General features: G+C 34.6%; 1 long non-coding RNA gene across 1 annotated transcript; it reads left to right on the forward strand.

Annotated features, from left to right (window-relative positions):
- Positions 1-422: 422 nt before the first annotated feature.
- LOC128559177 (uncharacterized) lies at positions 423-2,238 on the forward strand. Its single transcript, XR_008372240.1, has 3 exons — positions 423-501; positions 1,119-1,371; positions 1,788-2,238. It is a non-coding gene; the product is annotated as an uncharacterized LOC128559177 (long non-coding RNA).
- Positions 2,239-6,247: the final 4,009 nt, after the last annotated feature.

Below are 6,247 nucleotides of genomic sequence, written 5' to 3' on the forward strand. Positions count from 1 at the left end.
AGCATGTAGATAGTTTTCAAAGACTTTGTTCTTTGAACATGACACTTAATTTCGAGCCCTATATCAATTCAAACTAAACATTTTTTTCCTATTCTTTTGAATATTTATACTATGCATTGCCCTTTTCTTTTATGGTATATGTTTTCTTTCACTAATGAAAATGCTTATACAATTAATTTAGTCCATAAACAGATGCATTAAGTCGTGACTGTCTTTAGTGGATAAACCTACCATTCAAGGACCGATATGTTCAATGTGACACATGAACTGTAACAGTTCTACATGACGCACTGCTAAAAGTGACTGGTTGTAAACAAAACATATTCGCAAAAAGGCAATATATTATACATTAATAGCAGTTTATGGTTTTATTTTTTGTTGTTGTATTTTAAATAAAATCTATAAGAAGACCCCTTTAAACAGGGGTGGTATAGTACGTCATCAACAGGTGCGCGCAACACTTCCCGATGCGGCTTTTTTGTGTCAAAACATCTCGATTCGGTGAGTAAACTTGCGATTATTACATTGATAACTAATAGATTTGGAAATGACATATAGTCGAAAGTACCCGCACATGCGTCTAGTTTATCATTTACGTTTGCATTTTTCAAGAAAGCCTTCCGTTTAAGAGAACATTCGTGCACAATGCACTTCATGGAAACACTTCCCTATTCACCACATCATATTATGTCGCATAACAAGAGTTTACATGCATTTCTGATAAATCCAAGCATTGACGGGTTTTCTTTTATGGTAAACCGATGTCAGTGATACCTTGATTAGTCATTAGAATCTAAACTTTCCGAAAAATCAGTAAACTAAAATTTCGCCTTCCCGGTTCACCAACTGAATTGATGTCCTTCCCGGCTCACCAGTTTCCAGCATGACTAACATCGGGCTGGTGCTCATGTAAATGTGATCACGCTTGCCTGGAAGTTTTATTAATTGGAATAATTAATTGTAAGAGTGCTTGCACTAGGTGGTCCGTAAACTTCATTTAAGCATTTGAAAATAATATTGAAAGAACGAGGCATATCTTGAACATATGTTGTATACTATAAACGTGCATATGTATGATATAATTATGTTCTATCATGTCCTTATATTTGTTATTTTAGGTACATGAAAGATGAAAAAGGAAACAAAACTTCTAGTCTGCATCAATGGAATTGTCATTATATGTTATAAAGGATTGCTGAGTGATCGGCATGCAAGACATAATTGACGTATTATATTTTCCGAAAGCTGTACGACATAATATTTGAGAAGTGGAGAACACCCTCTAACGGAATTACCCCAGACAAGGATTTCAACGCTCAACTAGGTCTCCGTACCAAACTTTGTCACGACTATGTCAGTTGCTGTTTGAAGGTATGGATATTAATAACTGATTTAATTTCAACAATGTTACAGTAGATAAACCTTAATAAGGGGTATAGTTAGATAGGCACTTCGACACATGATAATATAAATAAAAAGTATTTTGGAAACCATTAGTTAACTTGTTACTCTAATTATTTTTTCATGATAACTATATATGGCGTGTCAAAATAGTCGAGTATGATGGCTTTGATTCCGAACTTGAGTACAAGGCAAGACTCGATGAGACAAATAAGAATATGCATTGATAATTATGCTAAGTAAAGCAAAATTATATAGTTAAATTATTATCATGTGCTATTTTTTAAAGGAGCAACCTTTTGATATATTTTTAAAGGTATAAAGTCGCACTAATGCAGTTTAGTTTTTAATTACATGCTACTATTTAATTTTGTTTAACGTTTCAGGGCCAAGTGATCATCACCATTGCTTGGGAAAAATGAGAAATTACTGTATCGCGCCAACGAAATGTTCTTATTAAGGAGTTTTAGATGTGCGCAGGGAAAGACCAAGAGTGACTGCAACCGAATTATAATTACCACGTAGTAGAATGGGACATCGACTGAATCTACACTAGAAAGCAGTTCAGGATTTAACATTTGACTAATGTTCAGATTTTGCTTGCAAATCTTAGTGCATCCAATTACATGTTAAAACTCGAAGTGAGCTTGAACAGTGGTAGAACAATTTTACATGCAATGCAAATTATTTTGCTTTTCTTAAACTGTTTAGTTGTTAAAAATGTTGTTGTGTAAAAGATTATTTAAAATAGGAAATTTTACTGATTTTTGATTTATACCCTTACACAGTGGAATCCGTTGTGACATAAACATACGCACATGCACTCTCAAGACAGCAACATCTTCCCTTTTTAGCAGCTGATGTTATATATTTACACAAATCAACGAAAGTAGATTTATTACTTGATTGTAGCAATTATAAATTTTATACACACTTATAAATACGAGTATAATGATAACGTTTCATTAACTTTGCACGTAATTCTTTATAACTCAACATTTAAAAAAATGAAATTCACCTTTCATTAAGATCGAATATCTGACACATTCTTTCCACATTGTATGCTTTAATTTTCTTCGATCAAGAAGAAGTGTACATCTTCATGTCACATATTCTCAACAACTGGAAATATTCAGACACCACAGAAAGACATGAAGTGGAGATCAACAAAAATCAGAATATAATAAGTCTTGAAACCATTAAACTGGAAAATGTTGAGGTTTTGCGCAAATACTCTAATTATAACTCAGAAATTTCGTTAAAAACACACAAAAATTGATAAAGTGGCAATGTAGTATAATCTGTGAACGTTTATTGACCGAAACATAGAGATAACAAGAATATTTACATTGTTGCGTTTTACCCGTTATGAGCATTAGTGTCAACTACATTTCGTACGAAGTTTAATACTGCTGTTGCCTTTCATTAAAATCTGTCAAATGTTATTTAGAAGAAAGGAGAGGCACTGACAAGACTTTGTGACTTCAACACAGACAGACAAAACAAAACATGTTTCATTAAAAATTCACAATTGTTTGGTCACGCAAAATCACATTAAATTCCGTCTACAAAAGCTGGCCAAGGCTAACTATTGTACGGTAGTGGTCACACGTAACAGTGAGCTGTTTTAAACGGTGTCTGCACATATTACCAGTGAGTGAGCCTCAAACAACGACTACTTTTGTGGTCTTCATTTCCGACTTTTTCACAAACATCCACAACAAGCGGGTATTGTTCTTTCTACAATTCTGTTGTTTTTTTTTGTTTTTTTTTTTTGACGTGTCATTTTATTCCCAAAAACTGCATGAATTACTATATGCAGTTTATGTTCATTTGTCTACGGATATCAAACTGCTGAACCCCAAGTGCTTAGCTTCATAATTTAATTCTGATAAACAGAATATCTCGGGTGTTTCTGATGTGATCTGAAAAAGAAAGAGTAAATCTGTCATAATATAGCCCTTGAAGGTAAATTAAACACTGTTTTTACTGACATAATCGTTCATTGCTAAATACTAGTTTTGCTGGTATGGCAACCGAAGTACCATGCGTCAAAATAAATTGAAGGGCTACATATAACACGATGCCACACGGGCGGTGAGCCGGGAAGTGCATCGTTTTACCTGGTGAACCGGGAAGGCGAAATTTTATATTACCGATTTCTTTGAAACTATAGATTGCAATAATTAATTAAGGTATCACTGACCTCTGTTTGCCATAAAAGAACACCCGTCAAGGCATTTAGTCATTAGAAATGCATGAAAACTCTTTTTATGCGATGTAATATGGTGTGGTGAATGGGGAAGTGTGTCCATGAAGTGCATTGTGCTCGAATGTTCTCTTAAACGTAAGAATTTCTTGAAAAATGCAAACGTCTGTGATAAACTAGAGACACATGCGGGTACTTTAGACTATATGTCATTTCCAAATCTATTCGTTACCAATGAAATAATCGCAAGTTTACTCACCGAATCGAGGTGTTTTGACATAAAAAGCCGCATCGGGAAGTGTTGCGCGCACCTGTTGATGACGTACTATACCACCCCTGTTAAAGGATAAAATGCAAACAAGCAAAACAATTACAGCATCTGCTGAATTAAGTCTTGAAGAGGTAAAGTAAAATGTAACACCTTTCATGCCTTCTAACGGTGACATAGGTTGAACATAAAAAAACATTGAATTGACTCAATGATCCAAAAAGACAAGAAATGTAACAAAGATGAAACAGATAAGGGAATTAATTGTAAGTTCTCGCATGGCACTTGCTTGTGCTGTTGTGATTTTTCGGACACAGAGAACGCAATCAGTAGAAGAGATAGAAGAACTTATTACATTATAAAAGATGAAGACAGCTCAAATGGACAAAAACACTCGAAATTTTAAATCCGAGTTGGAAAATAATTTTAAAGAAAAACATTGTGGGGGAGGGGTATAATGTGGCGGAAGATGGGTGGGGGCAATATGGAGGTGGGGCTGTGCGATGGCAGTGTCCAGATACTTAGGCACACAAAACGGAGAGGAAGACATGTGGATTGTTGCACACTATCACCACCTGGCTGTATTCCAAATTTCAAGTTCAATAATGGTTAAGGGGTGTTCTGTTTGATATAAACCGTAACCTACTGTACAAGTTTATACGCTCTGTACATTGTCAACCGAAACCTAACAATATGCCAAGTTTTACGTTATGTCCCGGACATGAAATATGAAAAGCAGGTTTGACGTATGAGCTACATTTGTGATCTTTGACCTATCGACCCTGTCTATTGCCACCTACACAATATGCCAAGCTGGGAGTCAATTACTTGAATGGTTATTCAGTTATGCTTCGGTCACGAATATGCCGAAAATTTGACAGACTCGATTGACGTGCTCTGCACATCGTCAGATTTTCCGATATGCCAAGTTTAAAATCAATACCTTGGATTATTTTAAGGTATGCTCAGAACAGGAATTATTACGGACAGACAGACAGATAGACATCATATAATATGTCCAGTGTTTTCAAAACGGGAGTGTAATGAAAATGAACCAACACTAAGACATATAAACCTTAATCTCCCTGGCAAAGACAAGTCTATGAAATGATATGATTGCGTGAAGATCCCAATACTGCAATCTATCTTCATATTCTCATCGCTTTGTTTTCAGTGTGGACGAAAATATGTCTCATTTATGTGATATTTTAATTTTTTTCATATACCCTATATTATTCCTAGTGTATAGTTGAAATCATCTTGCAGTCTATCACACCGATTGATGAATGGTTGAAACGCTGCTTGTATTTAAAGTATTTAGAAAAAGAAAGAGCACACATATCATAATTATCTGAAAAATACAAAATTTAAAGGACTATTAGGATTTACGCTAAATGGGAACTTTCATTAGGCTTTAAGTGTCGTTTAACCTTTACCCTGCTAAATTTCTAGAATAGATAAATCAATCATTCAGTTTTGGAAGTACCACTTGTTTATAAAAGGGATGTTCACTTAAAACTTACTGACTGAATCGACGTGCATGCTGATTTTGGTCTGCACTGGTCGCAAAGGTAGATTCACTTGCTCCCAGCAGACAAGCTAATGGTTAAAATACTTAAGATTGCGCATTTGAAATACACGTAGTTATTATATTACGTATTGCCTGTCTGAAGACTAGTTAGGAAAATTTAAAGCATGTGGTGTGTAGTTAAATCATTGGATCAATAATTACTTATTATTGATTGGGAGTATTAACTTGTTGCTCCATTCTAAAGAACAAGACATATAATGTTTAGAAAGTTCGATAGTATGGTTTTAATGTATCTTCAATTAATTAATTGAATGAGTGAGGGACTATCAGATGAAATAATGGATATTAAGTACGCATATTTAAAACAAAAATATTCACCTTTCATTTACTATGGTATATCATCTTGTAGCAAATAAAATTTTTTTTTTCCAAAACTTCGTTTAGAATGATAAACATGCCTAATAAATGCCATGCGCCTTCCTGTATAGGGCAGTCTGAGGCCCACGTGGTAGATTAGGAAACCCAATACCTAGCCACTAGAAATAAAGTCGTTACTTACTTACTCGCTTACTTATACTCGACATCACTAATCTCGCGTCATCGCTAACTTCGCGGTATTTGAGTTGCGCCACCTAGCAGGTGTTTACATCTATTAAAGTTGACCAAGATTTTTTGTGTCGCAAGAAAATCGAACATTATACAGTTATGAGTGGAATCTTGAGTTACATGACAATTTTGCCTAAAAAGATGTTTTCTATCAAAACATTACAAAAGTTTATACAAAACTGAACCTTTTACTCCATAAATCCAAGTTATAATAAGTTCGTCTGTTACGCCC

This window comes from Mercenaria mercenaria, chromosome 8 (genome assembly GCF_021730395.1).
Source record: "Mercenaria mercenaria strain notata chromosome 8, MADL_Memer_1, whole genome shotgun sequence".
Taxonomy (NCBI): domain Eukaryota; kingdom Metazoa; phylum Mollusca; class Bivalvia; order Venerida; family Veneridae; genus Mercenaria; species Mercenaria mercenaria.